General features: G+C 41.0%; 1 pseudogene; it reads left to right on the forward strand.

The window, feature by feature from the left end:
- Positions 1–12,332, forward strand: part of LOC145413518 (igLON family member 5-like) — a 119,272-nt pseudogene extending 106,940 nt beyond the window's left edge.
- The last annotated feature ends 5,133 nt before the right edge of the window (positions 12,333–17,465 follow it).

Raw genomic sequence — 17,465 nt, forward strand, 5'->3', positions numbered from 1 at the left:
CACCAGACATTTCCCATGAATCTCTCTCTCTCTCTCTCTCTCTCTCTCTCTCTCTCTCTCTCTCTCTCTCTCTCTCTCTCTCTCTCTCTCTCTCTCTCTCTCTCTCTCTCTCTCTCTCTCATCGTTTCGCTATATATGTGTTTCTCAAAGCTGTGTAGAAACTCTCAACTCTGATATCAAGTTGGAGACTATAACTGTGAATTTCTCTCTCTCTCTCTCTCTCTCTCTCTCTCTCTCTCTCTCTCTCTCTCTCTCTCTCTCTCTCTCTCAACGTTTCGCTATATATGTGTTTCTCAAAGCTGTGTAGAAACTCTCAACTCTGATATGAAGTTGGAGACTATAACTGTGAATTTCTCTCTCTCTCTCTCTCTCTCTCTCTCTCTCTCTCTCTCTCTCTCTCTATATATATATATATATATATATATATATATATATATATATATATATATATATATATACACCTGTCTATCTGTCTCTCAGTCTGTCCAGTCTTGCCTTCGTCGGGTAGTAATCATGTAGTACAGGATGTTTGGGGAAACTTGTACCAAATTTTAGGTTATTCTCAGGCCAGTTTTGAGTGATAAATCCTATTTGAGGATGGGACCAGTTCTATAAACCGTTTGAGTTACAGCTGCTGATGATCTTTTTGGTGAAATATGAGGGAAAGCTACTGCTCGTTTACGACCATCAGTTACTGTATCTCCATTAGGCATGTTGATTTTAAATTTATTGCTCAAAAACAGGCTAAGAATTTCCCCCTGAAAGTTGACACAAACTTCCTGGTTCACCTTATATGCAGAGAACTAAAAAAAAAAGAAATACTATTGATTCACACAATATGCATCGTAACTACAGCATACTTTTACATTCCATAATATTCCCAAGTATCAACACAACTTGTGCTGTATTTGCACAGTAACATTCTGCCCGTATCCCTTTCCATTAAAAAAAAAAAATCGTTCTCCACTATTATTATTTTGATATGAGAGATGCCTTCACCGCCAAAGATCCTTCCTTAGGTGGGTATATATCACTTGGTGGTGGCATGAAAAAAAAAAAAAAAAAAAATCATCTGGAGATTGGAGAGGCTGGGATGTAGCACAGACATCAATTTTAATCCATACAGTTCGATGACGCATATTTTGCTTATTTCATGTCACCACCAGGTGATTTTATTCAGCTGACGAAAAGACCCCTGACTGTAAAAGGGTTGGGCCTAGATCTACCTCCTCCAGTTCGAACAGTCTCTTTTAAGCTGGATAAAGTCGTCTGGAGGTAACAGTACTAAAAACATGCAATACGTTGTCGGCGTAAAGCGATTACTTCATCATTGTGGTAAAGATATTAATGGAGTCAGATTCATAAGGCCCTCGGCTGCTGTGCTCATCATGATAACACTGACCTTTGAACATGTAGCTTGATACACTATCCTGAGATACATGGCCATTGCATCATCTAGGTTACCACAGTTACCTTCTTTTCAGTCCTGCTTTAGATACATATTTTACTTATCAACCCACAAAGGATGGAAGGGCACCTGAGTCGAGTGGCACCAGCTATCCGCACCAGGAATCGTACCCTGGCTGTATCAAGTTGGCAGTTTTGGATAAGGGTGGAGGAGGAGAAAGTGGAGGAGCGAAGTGCTTTAGACTCCTCTCCCTGCTCTCATAAAATAGATACCATAAATTATACCCTACTCTACCCTGTCATACGCAGCCTGCTGGGGAAGAATTAATAGGTTGTTTATTGCCGTTATTTGTACTCCTCTGTGCTCTCTCTCTCTCTCTCTCTCTCTCTCTCTCTCTCTCTCTCTCTCTCTCTCTCTCTCTCTCTCTCTCTCTCTCTCTCTCTCTCAGCTCTGTCTACTCCTTCACCTCTTAATTTTCCTCACTAATTACTTTTCCTTCTTTACTCCCTCATGCCTCCTCCTCCCTCCTTTCTTTTCTCTTACTCCCTCCGTCTCGAACACGATTCATTAACTCAGATTTATCGCTCTTAATCTCTCTCTCTCTCTCTCTCTCTCTCTCTCTCTCTCTCTCTCTCTCTCTCTCTCTCTCTCTCTCTCTCTCTCTCTCTCTCAAAACAGGCCACCATTTCCACCAAAATCTTCACCGCGATCTCTCCCACCTCCATCTCCACCAGAATCACCACGTTTCCTACCATCGACATCAACATCATCGTCTCCATCACTATCTCCGCCATCATCTCCACCACTATCTTTACCATCACCATCAGCAGAATCCCCACCAGTGTCTCTACCACCACCACCACTTCCCCCATCTCCACCACAATCTCAACCGCCTCCACCGTCTCCATCATTATTTCCACCATCGTCTCCACAAGAATCTCCACCACTATCTCTACCACAGCCTCCACCGCCGCAATCCCCATCATCTCTGCCATCATCTCCTCCTTCACCATCTCCATTACCTCCACCACCATACCCCTCCGGACAAAATCACTGTCTATACTTTTATCTCTGACTTGTTTTCTGTTACTTTCTCTTCCTGTCATTGTCTTGTTTTCTTCTCTGTATCTCCTACGTAAGTCTATCTATCAGTCTACATGTCTAACTATCCTTCTGTCTATCTATATCTGTCTGTCCATCCATTCATCTATCTATCTATCTTTCTATCTGTCTATCTTTCTGTCTGTCTATCTGTCTGTCTGTCTGTCTATCTGTCTGCCTGTATCCATCTAAATAAACTACCTGCCCTACAGGTAAGAAGGAATGTTGTCTCCCTTGCATTATTTTACAGATATTTTTATGGCAAATGCTCAGACGAAGTTGAGTCCATGGTGCCACCTCTCCATACCTTCCCTCGTACTACACGGGCATCTGGTAACGCTCATGACTGGAATGTCACTCAGCCATATTGCAGAACTTCTGCCTATTAGAATTCTTTCATTCCCCGAACTGCATCTCTCCGGAACTCGCTTCCTCAGAGTTGTTTCCCTCCAAACTTCAACCAACAGCTGTTCAAGTCTGTTACAGATGTTTTACGATCAGAGGACACCAGTAATCTGGTGAATGGATTTTTTTTTTTTTTATTCATTGTTTTTCCTTCTTCTGTTCTCTTATTTGAAAAAAAAAATCCATCTCACTACCTAACTGACTGCCTTCCTGTCTGTCTGTCTTAATCCATATACCCGTCTGTCAGTTTATCTATCTGTCAATCTACCTATCTATCTATCTATCTGTTTACCTGCCTGTCTGTCTGTCAACCCGCCTATCAGTCTATCTCTCTATCTGTCCATACATCCATTCAACCATCCATCTATCCAACCATCTCTCTATTTATAAACTCAGTTACCTACCTTCCTCTCCATCCATCCATCTATCCAACCATCTGTCTATCTGTATACCTACCTAGTTACCTATCTACCTGTCCACCCATCCATCCATCTACCCCCACAGAGGCGGCGTCAGCGTGGAGGTGGAGGTGGAGGGGGGACGGGCTGCCTCTAGACTGACCCTAGCTGACGTTCTGGCGGCTGACGCGGGCAACTACACCTGTCAACCGGGAGAGGGGATGAAGCACGCCACAGTCACGGTGTTTGTGCTCAAGGGTGAGTGGGGGGTAGATAGATCGAGGTAGATAGATTAAGTGGTTAACTAATAGACTGTTAATAGATAGAGAGAGTCGGATAGATAAAATACAAAGAGATGAATACATAGATGGAGATGAATATGAAGACAGAAAGGTAGACAGAAAGACAGAAATAGATCGACAAACATATTTACATACGTAGGAAGGAGGGGTAGGATTAATCAGACTTAGTTGGTGTTACTGAGAGAGAGAGAGAGAGAGAGAGAGAAAGAGAGAGAGAGAGAGAGAGAGAGAGAGGGAGATCCAAAGTTATGATATGGATGATAATGATGAAGAGCAGGACGGGAGGGTCGAATCTTGAGAGGAAGAAAATTCCAGTGAGAGAGAGAGAGAGAGAGAGAGAGAGAGAGAGAGAGACGTGTAAACAATGAACACAGTAAATTGAGTACTTTGTCTTTACCCCGAAATTGACAGAGTTCTCCCCCGTAGGCTACACAGGGAAATTGTTGTTACTGCTGTTTTTTGAAGGAAAGTTTGTTACTATTATTGCAGTTTAATGTTGTGGATGACTTACATGGTTGCGTTTGTTTTTGTTATTGTTATTGTTGTTGTTGTTGTTGCAGTTTATTTTGGTAAGCGTTGAGAAAAGTTTGTTGCTGTTATTGTTTTTGTTGATGTTGTTGTTGTTACTGTTGTTCTCCTTTGCCATCCTATTCTAAAACTTAAAACTGAATGCGCGACGATGTAAACAGACCCCACGAACTCAGATTTCTCACGCATAATTCTCTCTCTCTCTCTCTCTCACCTTTAATTATTAAATGTGATTAGCCTGCATCCCACATTAAAGTAGCACTACAGTAATTCCAGACATATTCCACCATCAACATCTTCTTCGGAAATTAACCTTCAAATTCTGAGCTTATCCAAACCTTCTCGCTCCCTGGTTAATTATACGGATCCTACAATTTCTGTTGATGTTAAAGCCGCACCGCTCGCTTGGGACCATAGTGTCTGCGTGATCTGTGTGTCTGTGTAACTTTTCCTGCATCATCATCGTTATTATCGTTATCATTATCATCACTGTCATTATCATCGTCATCATCATTCCCATCATTACTGTCATTATCATCATCATCATCATCATTATCATCATTGTCATTATCATCATCATTATTATCATCACTGTCAGTATCATCATCATTTCTCTTCCTCCTCCTCTTATCATGATCATCACTGTCATTATTATCGTCATCATCTCTCTCCTCCTCCTCCTCCTCCTCCTCTTACTCATATTTCTTCCTCTTCCTTTGCCTTCATCATCTAGCCTACTTCTCTTATCTCCTCCTCCTCCTCCTCTTTTTTCTTCTTTTTTATATTTCATTTTTCCCTCTTTTCCATCTCTCTTTTTCCTTCTCTTCGTAGTTATTACCATCAGTATTATTATTATTCCTTCCTCCCTCTTCCTCGTCTTCCTCTTCCCCATATCACTTCCTCTTCCGGCTCCACCTCATCTCCATCTTATCCTCCACGTCTTCTTTTTCCCTTTTCCTCCTTTTCCATCTCCCCCTCCTTCCCATTCTTCTTTCCTTGTTTTCATCAACATAATCATTTCAATTTTCCATCCCTTCTCTTCCTCTTCTCTTTATCTCCTCCTCCTCCTCCTCCTCCTCCTCCTTCTCCTCCTCCTCCTCCTCCTCCTCCTCCTCCTTCTCCTCCTCCTAATCTCAGCAGCTCATCACGCTTCCTGCCACATCCCAAACTAGACTGAGCTCAGCTAATGAGATAAGTGGTTCAGCTCTTTCTCTCTCTCTCTCTCTCTCTCTCTCTCCTTTTTTTTCTCTCTCTCTCTCTTTTTTTTTTTTTCTCTCTCTCTCTCTCTCTATCTATCTCTCTATCTATCTATCTATCTGTCTATCTATCTATCTACCTATCTATCTGTGTCTGTCTGCCTTTGTCCTTCTATATATTTACCTCTGTATCACTCTATTTATATTTTCCTATCTCTGAAATAAGTCAATAAGGAAACATATGAAACAGAAAAAGAGGAAATAATTAAAGGCTTGAGAGAGAGAGAGAGAGAGAGAGAGAGAGAAGAAGGAGATGAAAGACTGAGTAAAAAGGATTCGATACTGAGAGAGAGAGAGAGAGAGAGAGAGAGAGAGAGAGAGAGACAAACGAGGTCACAGTCCCCTAAGGTCAGCATTGTGACCCGTAATGCCTAACCCTTAACTCATCTCTCCTTTCTTCCTCCCTTTTGTTCCTTCCTACCTTCCTGCCTTCCTTTCTTCCTTTTCTTACTTCCCTCCCTCCTTCTATCCTTTCCTTCCATACTTTCTTCTCTCCCTGCCTCCCTCTCTCCTCCCTTCCACCCCTTTCTTTCTCTCCTTGCCTCCCTCCCTTATTCCTTTCATCCTTTCTTTCTTCATTTCCATCCTTTTTTCACTGATTCATTCGTTTTTTCTTCCCTTCTTTCCTTCCTTCTTCCTTTCCTTCCTTCTTTCCTTCCTTCCTTCCTTCCTTCCTTTACCTTCAGTGCACCCTCTCTCTTTCTAAATATGCTCGTATTCTTCCTCCGTCCCATCAAATTATCTCCTTAATTCCTTCTCTCTCCTCCCTCTCCTTGCCCTCTCAGCTTCCTCTCCCTTCCTCTCCTCTCTATCCTTCCTTTCTCCACTCTAGCTTTCGTCTTTCTATTTCTCCTCTCACTTTCCTGTCCCTCCCTCTCTCCTCTCGCATCTTCCTCTTCTTCTTTCCTCTCACCTTCCGCTCCCTCTCTCCTCTGTCCCCTTCCCCTCCCTCTCACCTTCCTCTCCCTCCCTCTCCTCTCTCTCACTTTCCCCCTTCCCCTTCCCTCTCACCTTCCTCTCTCTCCCTCTACCTCCCTCAATCCCCTTTCCATCCTCCTTCTCCCTCTCACCTCCTCCACTCTGCCATAAAGGTCCTGAATAAACCAGATAACTTAGAAAATTCGTGTTTATTTGCTTCCTGGACATCAGTAAATATATTAGTCATGCAACACTACTTTGGGGGTGATTTGTTTCCGTTTATTTGACTATACAGACAGGGTGGTCCAAATATATAACCCTCCTCTTCCACTCCGCTGGACAATTTCTCGTGTGTTGCGGGGACGGCTCAGTTAACGTTATCAGTGTCTACCCTGCATCATTTATTCATTACCTACTCCCACTGTCAAAATCACGCCCACACCAGCAGTTTGAGCCATCCCTACAACACATCAGATACTGCTAGGTGAGCTGTTTAAAGACCACCATGTATAGCTGAGGTACTTTTTATTTCACTGTCTGCTATAGTTGTTTCACCTTAACTTGGCCCGGATTTTCTTCCATTTTGTAGCTTATTTCATGTAGCTCAGTGGCAGAAAAAGACATTGTTACCGCTCCATACCCTTTCCATAGCACTTTTTGACTATCCTCATTTTCTAGTACATGTTCATTGCTTCAACTCGGCATTCAAGATGGAAAGATCATAATTATCGGTCATGTTAAAGTAAAAGGAGTATAGCATTTTTCTATACTGATCAGAATGCTCCGATTTTTAATCTCAACAGATAAAATTTGCTCTAATTCATTTTAACGAGACAGAGATTTTCAACCTTCTTCTCCTTATTTCCCGTAACTAAATGGCATAGTGAGATAATACTACGGCTCAGCATCCTTCCCATAGCACTTCTTCGCGGCTAGCACAACATTCCAGTGTTAATTTCTTGCTATAACTCAAGATTTAAAATGGAGAGGTGGTAATTTTAAGCCTAGTTAAAGTGAACAGAGTATATATCCACTCATTCGCGACCATTCTAAAGTCCATCTACTCCTGTTTCCTCTCCCCTTCTCCCTCCGTCTTTTTTTTTTTCCTCCCCCTCTCCCCCTCTCTTCTCTTCCTCTTCCTCGTCTCCTTCCTTTTCCTCTCCCTCCGCATCTCCCGCTCCCTTTCCCTCTCGTTCTCCGTCTTCCTCTTCCTCTTTCTCTCTCTCCCGCACTCTTTCCATGTCTCATCTTTCCCTCACCCTCTCATTCACTGCCTGCTTCCTTTTTCTTTTCTCTCTCCCTCATCCTCTAACTCACCCTCTCCTTCTCGCCCTTTACCTCTCGTTTTCCGTCTTGCTCTGCCTTCTCTTCCTTTTCCTCCTCTCTCTGCCTCTCCCTCTCACCCACGCACTCAAACTCTCATTCACGCTCTACTTATAGTCCTCCGTGTTCCTCTCTCTCTCTCTCTCTCTCTCTCTCTCTCTCTCTCTCTCTCTCTCTCTCTCTCTCTCCCAGTCTGTGTTCTGTATCACTGTTATCTTGATCTGTGGTATGTTAGTCTGTTATCTATCTTATCTATTTTAATGTTATCTGTCTTCATCTGTGTTGTGTCTTCATCTCTTGTATGTGTTAATAAATGTTTCCTTAATCAGTGCTATGTTTAAATGTGTGTTTTTTCCTAATCTGTGTTGTCTTAGTCTGTGTTAACCCAACTATCGAAAGGTTGGAAGAAGACGCCCTTGTTCTGTTATGTCTGAATATGTGTTATGTCTTAATTTAATATGTCTGTGTTTTGTCAAGTTTTTATGTCTGATTATTTGTTATGTCTTAATATGTTGTCTGAATCTGTGTTGTGTCTTACTCTGTTATATCTGAATGTGTTACGTAGGTTTGTTACGTCTTAAATGTGTTATTCCTTAACTTGCTAAGTCTGAATATGTGTTATGTCAATCTGTTGTGTCTGAAATGTATTGTTTCCATATGTTTTGTCTGAATTTGCGTTATATCAGTCTTTTATGGCAACCTGTGTTATATCTTAATCTGTTGTCAACCTCTGTTACGTCTTAATCTGATATGTCAGTCTGTATAATGTCTTCATCTGTTATATCATTCTGTTATGTCTGCATGTGATGTCAGTATGTGGTATTTCCTAATCTGTTATGTTAGTCTGTGTTGTCTGAATCCGCTGTTATTCTGTGATACGTGTAAACCTATGGTATTTAATTTGTGTGTGTTTGTATACAATACTCATATATCTCAAAAGGTTGTTGTCAGATTTCAAAGCAATTTAGTGGATGGGTTGGCAGTGGGTCAAGGAAGAGTTTATTAGATTTTGAGAAGGATCTGAATCCGGGTGCAGGAATAAATCGTAATTATTAAATTTTATTAGCGTTGGCATAGATGCGCGCTCTCTGAAAATGTTTAAGAGGCCAGACTAAAACCGTGAAGTTAACTAATTGATCATGTAAGGCCGTAAAGTTATTAGTCTGGTACGAAAGAGGAATTACAGCAGTATATCACACATTTTATTGGCGTTGGCAAATGTACTCTCTCTCTAAGTGCTTTTTACTTTGAGTGATGTCTTAATCTGTGTTATGTTTCATTTGTATTATCAATCTGTGCTATGTTTTCATTTGTGTTTTGTCTTAATTATTCTTTATTAGTGCCGTATGATTGCCTAAACTAGTTGTCAATATTCGCTTTCTTACTCCTCCTTCCGCATCCGCTTTACTCCTCCTCCCCTTCATTTTTTCACCTTCTTTTTACTCCTCCTGTTCGCCCTCCTCCTCCTCCTTCTCTTCTCCTTACTGCTCTTCCTCATCTTCATCATACATCATCATCATCATCATCATCATCATCATCATCATCATCATCATCATCATCATCATCATCTTTTTTTTCTTATTGGCATTGTTATTTACGCTTTGTTAACTCTTGCTATTCTTCTTCCGGCGGTCTATTATCCTCATGTTAATAAATTTTGTGATTAGATCTTTTCACTCGAAAACACCTGTAATTTATTACCCTCCCCCCCTCTCTCTCTCTCTCTCTCTCTCTCTCTCTCTCTCTCTCTCTCTCTCTCTCTCTCTCTCTCTTTATATAGATAGATAGATAGATAGATATAGATATAGATACACACACACACACACACACACACACACACACACACACACACACACACACACACACACACACACACACACACACACACACACACACACACACACACACACACACACACACACACACACACACACACACACACACACACACACACGCTTACACTCTGGAACATTTTCCAGTTACGATATCCCAGTAAGAACCCAGTTTCCAGCAGAATGTCTGTATCTCTGAAGATATGTATGTTTGCACGTACAGTTATGCATGTATGTACAGTACGTAGGCACGTACAGTATATATGTAAGAACTGCCTGTGGCTGTCTTGGCTGTGTATATGTATTCCTGTCTACGTGTGTGTATGTGTACGTGTACATACATGTGGGTGTTTGCGTATGTGCTTAACTGTTTTTCTGACTGTCTTTCTGTATGTGTGTATGTATGTGCGTAGGTGTCGGTGTACGCGTGTGCGTATGACTGTTTCATCTGCCGTTTTATCTCTCTTTTATTTCCTGACTTAGGCTCTTCATTTAACTTCTCTCTTTCTTTCTCTCTTATCTCATTATCTCACTCTCTCATTTTCACTCACCATTCTCACGTTCTTCCTTCCCCACGTTAGCCATTCGCTTAACTTTCTTCCTCTCCCCCTTCCCCTTCTGTGTGTGTGTGTGTGTGTGTGTGTGTGTGTGTGTGTGTGTGTGTGTGTGTGTGTGTGTGTGTGTGTGTGTGTGTGTGTGTTTATTTTCTTTCCTTCTCGTTCTCATTCTCAATCTCTTTCCCTGCTCTTTGTAGTTTTGTTCTTCCCTCTTTCTTTCTCATTTTTCTTTCCTCTGCATTTTCTCTCTCATTCTCCCGATCACCTCACTTTCTCTCTCTTTTCCCAGTCATTCTTTCTTTTTCACTCTTCTCTCACTTTTCCCTCATCAGTTTCTCTCGCCTCTTGCTATATTTTCTCACTCTCCGTTTCTCCTTTCTTTTAATTTAAGGACTTTCTCTTCCTCTGTGTCATTTATTTCTTCAATCAGATTCTCTCTCTCTCTCTCTCTCTCTCTCTCTCTCTCTCTCTCTCTCTCTCTCTGATTTATTTACTTCATTTCTCTCTTCCCTCTCTCTCCTATTTCAGTTTCTCTCATTTGATATATTTTCTTTCTTTTTTTCTACCTCCTTCTTTACTATCTCATTTTCTGTCTCTCTTTCAAAGTGTTTTCTTACTTTCTCACGCCTGTTTTTCACACGCTCTCTGTTTCACCTTTGATTTTTTCGTTCATTCTCTCTCAGTTCTGTATCATCATTTTCTCTTTTTTTTTCTCGCTATCAGTAAATGTCTATATTTTACTATACGTCTAATCTGTTTTTCTTTTCTATCTAATGTATATCTATCAGTATATATCCATGTGCTCCTCTCTGTCAGTATAACCACCAGTCAGTCTGTCTTTCTGTCTATCTGTCTCTCCATCTACGCTCATTCTTTCACTCTGTATATACGTGTGTCTGTCTATATCTTTATTGTATCACTCTCTCACTCACATTCTCTCTCTCTTTCCCAACAGATGAGGAAGCAAGGGCCATGTCACATGATTCCGCTTCTTCCCTTCAAGTTTCCTCTCTTCCTCTCCTCCTCCTCCTCTTCCTTCTTCCTCCTCTCTTCCTCCTTCTTCTCGCTCCTCCGCCTCCTCCTCCTCCTCCTGGCTGTCTTAGATGATCCCAAGCACTGGAAGGAAGAGGAGAAGGAGCAGAAGCAGGAGGAGAAGGAGAAGAGAAGAAAAGAATGTAGGAAGGATAGAGAAATGGGAGCAAGACTTCAAAAAGGAAAGGCAGAGGAATGGATGAAGAGAGCGACAGGAAAGAGAAGAAAGATAGGAGAGAAGAAATAAGGAAGAAACTACAGGAAATAAGAAGAAACAGAGGTAGAGAGGAGGGAGAGATTGAAAACATGACAGGATTGAAGAAATTAAAGAGAGAGAGAGAGAGAGAGAGAGAGAGAGAGAGAGAGAGAGAGAGAGAGAAGAAATGGATTTTGGGAGACAGGAGAGATGGAAAAAAATGACTGGACTGAAAATAGAAAGAAAGAAATAGACACGAAAGTGGAGAAAAAAGGAAGGAACGATGGAATGAAACTTAGGAGGAAAAAAAGAAATAGTGAAAAGGAAAGTAAGGCGAATGAAGGAAGATGGAGAGTTGAGAGAAGATAAAATTGTAGCAAGAAAGAAAAAGAAATGGAAAAGAGAGGAAAATGAGGAAAAAGAAACAACGTAATGAAGATGTAAATAAGAAGAAAGGATAAACAAAGAAGAAACTGAGGCAGGGAGGGAAGAGATATAAAAGAGAAGAAAGAAGAGCTAGAAAGAAGAATGTAGAATAAAGGAGATAAAGTGAAAGGAACCCTGCAAGATGATGTGAGAAGAAAAAAAGAAGAATACAGGAGGAACGAAAAACTGAGATGGAGAGGATAAAGAAATGAGAAAAAATAAGGCGGCAAACCGGAGGCGGAAAGAATTCTGGAAATAAACACGGGCGGACGACAAGAACTGTAGAGAATAGCTAAAGGAAACAAAGAGGAAATTGCTATAAACTGTAAATGTGCAGTACAGGAAGGAAGGATACAGACTATTAGAAAAAATTCTGTTAATATGAAAAAAAATTTATATATCCTAGGAAACTGCACAGGAAAGAGTTTGATTAAGAGAGGAGTGGCCAGTTGTTCTGTCCTGAGTGGCATTACGTGAGCTATAAACTCCAACTTACCCTCGGATTTAACTTTTCTGGACAACAACCACCTGGAGCTCCCTAACTAACCAAAATACCAGGCGAAATTCTGAACCATCAGACTAACCCGACATTTTCCAAGACAGCGTCAAAATTCTCTTTCCTGTTTCAGATTATAAGACTGCAGAATTAAGCCGCATTTCGGATTTTATACTTGCTACCACCAGAAGATTTTATTTACGTAAAGGGTGACATTTCAAGTGGAGGGGTTACGTATATCCCTCATGAATCCCCTCACTGTTTGACATCATTACAAAATCAAATAAAATCATCTGGAGATAGAAAGAATAAAATAACAAGTACTGGAGACGAGATTCGGGAGCTTCAGGACTTGTAAGTGTGGTGTGGTGTGATGTGAGAGGATGATTTTGTGTAGAGTGAGAGGGTGGTATGGTTTGTGGTGTGGTGTGGTGTGGTGTGGTCTGGCTTCGCTAAAGTCTACTGGAGTGACGCACCTCGCTTCCAAAAAGCGTTAGTGATAGAGGGACAGAGCCGCTCTTATAAGTGTATTTACCAGCTCCTTCAGAAGAAGGGTAGAATAAAATCGTCTGGTGATAGTGCGATTATAAAAAAAGACTTCATCAGTCTGTAGAGATTAAGTACGCAGCTAATGTCAAATTGATAAGTGTGGTATGATTCTCATTAGGCTTGACAATCTGGAAAGAGTACAGCAGGATGCACTGTATAACATGTTCACGAATTTAGCGCAGTTTGACACATGTAACATTTTGGTCAGTCGACAAGTTTTGACCCATGACAGCTTCGAAACATTCTAAAGAGGAATTTTTGACACGTTTTGACAGATTTTGGCGCAGTCTGACACGTTTCAACACTGTTCCATAAGACACAGTTTCAATACATTGTAGGGAGATATTTAATCCTGACTGTACTACGGGCAACAAAATCCTGTCGTCCGTCTAGCTTTCCTCTCCATGGACTTTGAAAATCAGTCTAGTGAATCCTCAACGATCTACACTAATGACACTGATCTGAAGCGAAATCAAGTAGGCAGTGGGAAAGAAGACATTATAGCGCTTTTCTTTTTTTTCTTTTTTCAATTTTGTATATTACACATCGAAATTCTGTTTGATGTTCATATATTTCCAGTGTCGAGATAGTTTACCTCAACGACGACCAAAAGGATAAAAAGGGGTTGCAGGAAGAGGGGCTACGAACTCTCCTATGCCACTCAATCATTAGAGGTCAGAGACAGAGAAGTAGGGATGGCGACAGGATTTTTGTTGTTGGTAGTACTTTATAACACCATTTTCGGCACGGCTGGGGATGTGTGGCGACGGAAGAGGCTGGGCTGTGAGGATTGGAAGTCGAAATAGATTGAGAAGTAAGCAGACACTAAAGAAAGTTATTGTGAAAAAGTCGAAATGCACTGAACAATATGCGGCAACGAGCAAGATATTGTTCACCAGTACTGATATTCGTCTAGGTATGATGAAGGAAGAGAAAGAGCGAAAGGAAGACAAAGAAAGGAGAAAGGAAGGGAAATGAAAGGAGAGGGGGGTGAAAGTAGGAGTGAGAGGGAGCAAAAAAGGGGAGGAAGGGAAAGAAAGGGTAAGGAAGAAAATAAAACTCAGAAAGAAGGGAGGGCATGGAGAGGGAGGGGAAAAACGTAAGTAAGGGGATGAAGGAAAAGGTAATGAAAATGAAGAGGAAAAGTGAAAGTAATCGCGAGAGGAACAGGAAAGGGATAGTTAGACGAAGAGGAGGAGGAGGAGGAGGAAAACAGAGACTGAAAGGGAGAGGGAGGAGAGGAAGATAAATGTAGGGAGGAAATGGAACACAAAGAGTAAGGGGAGCAGGTGTGTGTGTGTGTGTGTGTGTGTGTGTGTGTGTGTGTGTGTGTGTGTGTGTGAGAGAGAGAGAGAGAGAGAGAGAGAGAGACAGGAAAGGAAGGGAAGGGAATAGGAGAGGAGAGAAGAGGAGAGGAGAGAAGTTAAGTTTTTAATGCGTTCTGTTTCCCATCCCTCTCCCTCCTTTAGCATCCTGAGTTAACAAAGTTCATCAGTGCATAATTAGGTTATTCTGACTTCCAAGGCCTTACGAAAATTACCGTTATGACTCTGATTAACAACGTCAATCTGGGGAAGTGAATTAAAATTTATTCTTCTTCTTTCCATACGATTTTATTAAGAAAGGTCTGTAGTAATGAAGGGGCTTGTTGAGGCTGCACCTATCCTTTCCAGATGGGAAAGTCTCCCTTAAGCCGAGTCCTGTTTTGTCCTCTGGAGAAAGCAATTTAAAGGTAAAGCAGGGGCAGACGGTGGCTCAATCGGTAGAGAGTTGGCCTGCAGTCCTGACGGACCCGGGTTCAAATCCCGCTGAGGCAGGGAACAGTTTAAGGATTTGAATTTCAGAAAAATCAGACTTTACTGATCTACCAGAAGGCCCGCCGACATGTCGTAAAAATACCCCCGCTAATACCAATACACCAGTCCTGTATGAGACAGCCCTAGCATGTATTCAGTATGGACGGTGGGTGTTAGCGCCGAAGTGGTGACATGTAGAGGTGTGCGGTACGTAGGAGGACTACTGGGCCTTGAAAGCAGGCTGTGAAGCCTATGCCCAGAGTCGGTCACATAAAAAAAAAAAAAAAAAAAAAAAGACACTGCAAAGCGCTTAGCCACTGTGCCACTCTCCGTGGCCTGTGACAAGCCATTCACCCAGTATTCTGAGATACAAGGTCAATGCATCATTCAGATTACCCTTATATGTTACCCTAGGTACTCATTTTACCTACCAACCCACAAGGGTGGATGAACACCTGAGCTGACTGACGCCGTCTGTCGCTCTAGGATACGAACTCTGGCGCTAACGATGGAGCAGCTCCGCAGTCAGCAGTGCTAACCACCTCGCAAGAATAACAGAAAAAAAAAAATACATCACCGGGTTCATGAAATTAAATATGGATGGACCATTACTTTTTCGTGTAATAATCGTACGCTTTTTAATGGAACAAGAAAGAACTCAAAGCTGAGAGCCTGCAAAATTTGTCCTTTACTAACAAAACCTAGGAAAGACAAAGCCACACTCAAGAGTCTTTCCATTCCGATATACCTGGACACATTTAGTTTCGAAGACTAGAGATCATAGACACTGGGAAAGACAGCCTGACGGTTAGCCTTTTCACTCCGATGATACATTTTCTTAATTCTTGCTACCTATAGACGATTTTATTCGGATCAGAGAGGATTTCTCATACTGGATGGGTAAATGAAGGCAGTATTTAACCCCTCAAGGTCGAAATGCCTCTCCTGATCTTAAAAAAATAGTCTAGGCATAGCAAGAATAACTGAAAAAATATGTCATCGGAGGGAAGTACGAGTAATTAATAGAATGGTGCGGCAAAGGTTGAGAGAGAGAGAGAGAGAGAGGTTGGGGAGACGAGAGGCTCTTAAAATTGGCATCACATTACCACATTATGCATCACACCATTTACCTTTTTGCTCCCATGATGAATTTTATGTTCTGTTATTGCTCCCACCAGGAAATTATATTCACCTTAGGAGAGATTTTTTTTGAACTGGAGGGGTTAGATACACTATTCATTAATAAACACATATACTGCTATAGGTGTGTCTTGAAGAAAATTATATGGTGTCCGCAAGCATAAGATTAGAAATATGTCATTAAAGTCAAGACGTGGTTATTAATATTGCATTAGATTTCAACTTTCTTTTCAACCCGGAGGCATCTTTTGTAGTTTTATTCTCGATTTTATTCAGCTTAAGGGAGACTTTTCAAACTGGAGAGGCAGGAATGATCTTGGTTCACCGCTCCACCACTAGATATTTTTTAAAGTTTGTCATAATTGTTTGGGGGTGGCAAAGAACAAAATGAAAAATACGCTGTGGGAATGAAAGGCTTGAATATCTTTTGGGGTTGGTGCTTACGGAAACAGTCACGATTCTGTGTTCAAAATATGGCTGAAGTTTATTTTCTTGATGTACTGGACATTACTTACAAAACTAAACCTAACTTTACCTTTTCTTATCTTACCTTACATTGCCTTGCCTTACCTTACCTTATCAAACATTACCTTCCCTAACACTACATTACTTTGCATTACCTTACCTAACATTACCTTAACTAATATTACCTCACCTTACTTTTCTTACCCTACCTTACCTTATCCTACCAAACTGCACCTTACTTTACTGCATATTACTTTACCTAACCCAAACCAACTTATGTGTCAATCTGCAAATGAATGAAGCATGAGTGAATATGCTGACTCAAGAAGAAATCACGGTATGACCCATGTCACTTCCTTTCGATATAATTTTTTTTTTTTAACCAGGTCAGGAATTTGTCAACAACATGCGTATGTGAGCAGTAAATATACTTATATATATACAAACAATGTATTAAAGGCAATATATATATAAAGGAGAGTGTTGATTGGTCATGCATCCTATGAAAACACTGAATTTGCATACACACTACAATAAATGCCAGTGCATTCTATATACTGTTCTGTACATAGCCCAGAATGATAAAATTATTAATCACATGAATATCTCTGATCTGTGTTAGTGTGTTAGGACTTATACTAGAAAAATTTAGTTTTTTGTGATGTTGAATAAATGTTGTATATAAATTACTGTTGGCTAATAGACATATTATTTATTTCCACTTTCTTCATATTTGATATTTTGATTATAAATTATCAAAACTTATACATTGTTCAGCAAGCGATGTTCAAGTGTACTATACAGATACTCTCGAAGTATTATAATATATCATGAAAAAGAGTTTTATTTATCCACATTTATCGAATTCGCTTTGCCCACCCCCATTCCCTAACCTGACCTACCTTATGTCTGTCAATAATACTCTTATAACAGCTGCATAACCCAGTGGACTGCAGCTGAAGTTGATCCTTTCCTGCAGCCCATCCTCCTCCTTTCAGGGAACAGGGAGGGAGCTGAAGGAGGTTTGTATAACCAGGCGGAGACGTCGCCTGGTTATACCAGTGCCATCAATGAAGGCACTCCAGCACCCTACCCTTTACCTTAGTCATCGCAGTGAACAAGATAATCATTTCCCTAGTTAGACCCCTCTCCTGTGCCAAATAAAATACATCAAAATGTAATAAGAATAAAGTAATATACAGTTGGCGGCCCTGGGGTATATGGGTTAAGAATCACTACACCCTGCCCTGTATCCAGAGTTAAGAATCACGACACCCTGCCCTGTATCATGAATTAAGAATCACTACACTCTACTCTGTATCATGAGTTAAGAATCA

The sequence above is a fragment of the Coenobita brevimanus genome, chromosome 96 (assembly GCF_032717465.1).
Source record: "Coenobita brevimanus isolate Jiangsu-jjx chromosome 96, ASM3271746v2, whole genome shotgun sequence".
Taxonomy (NCBI): domain Eukaryota; kingdom Metazoa; phylum Arthropoda; class Malacostraca; order Decapoda; family Coenobitidae; genus Coenobita; species Coenobita brevimanus.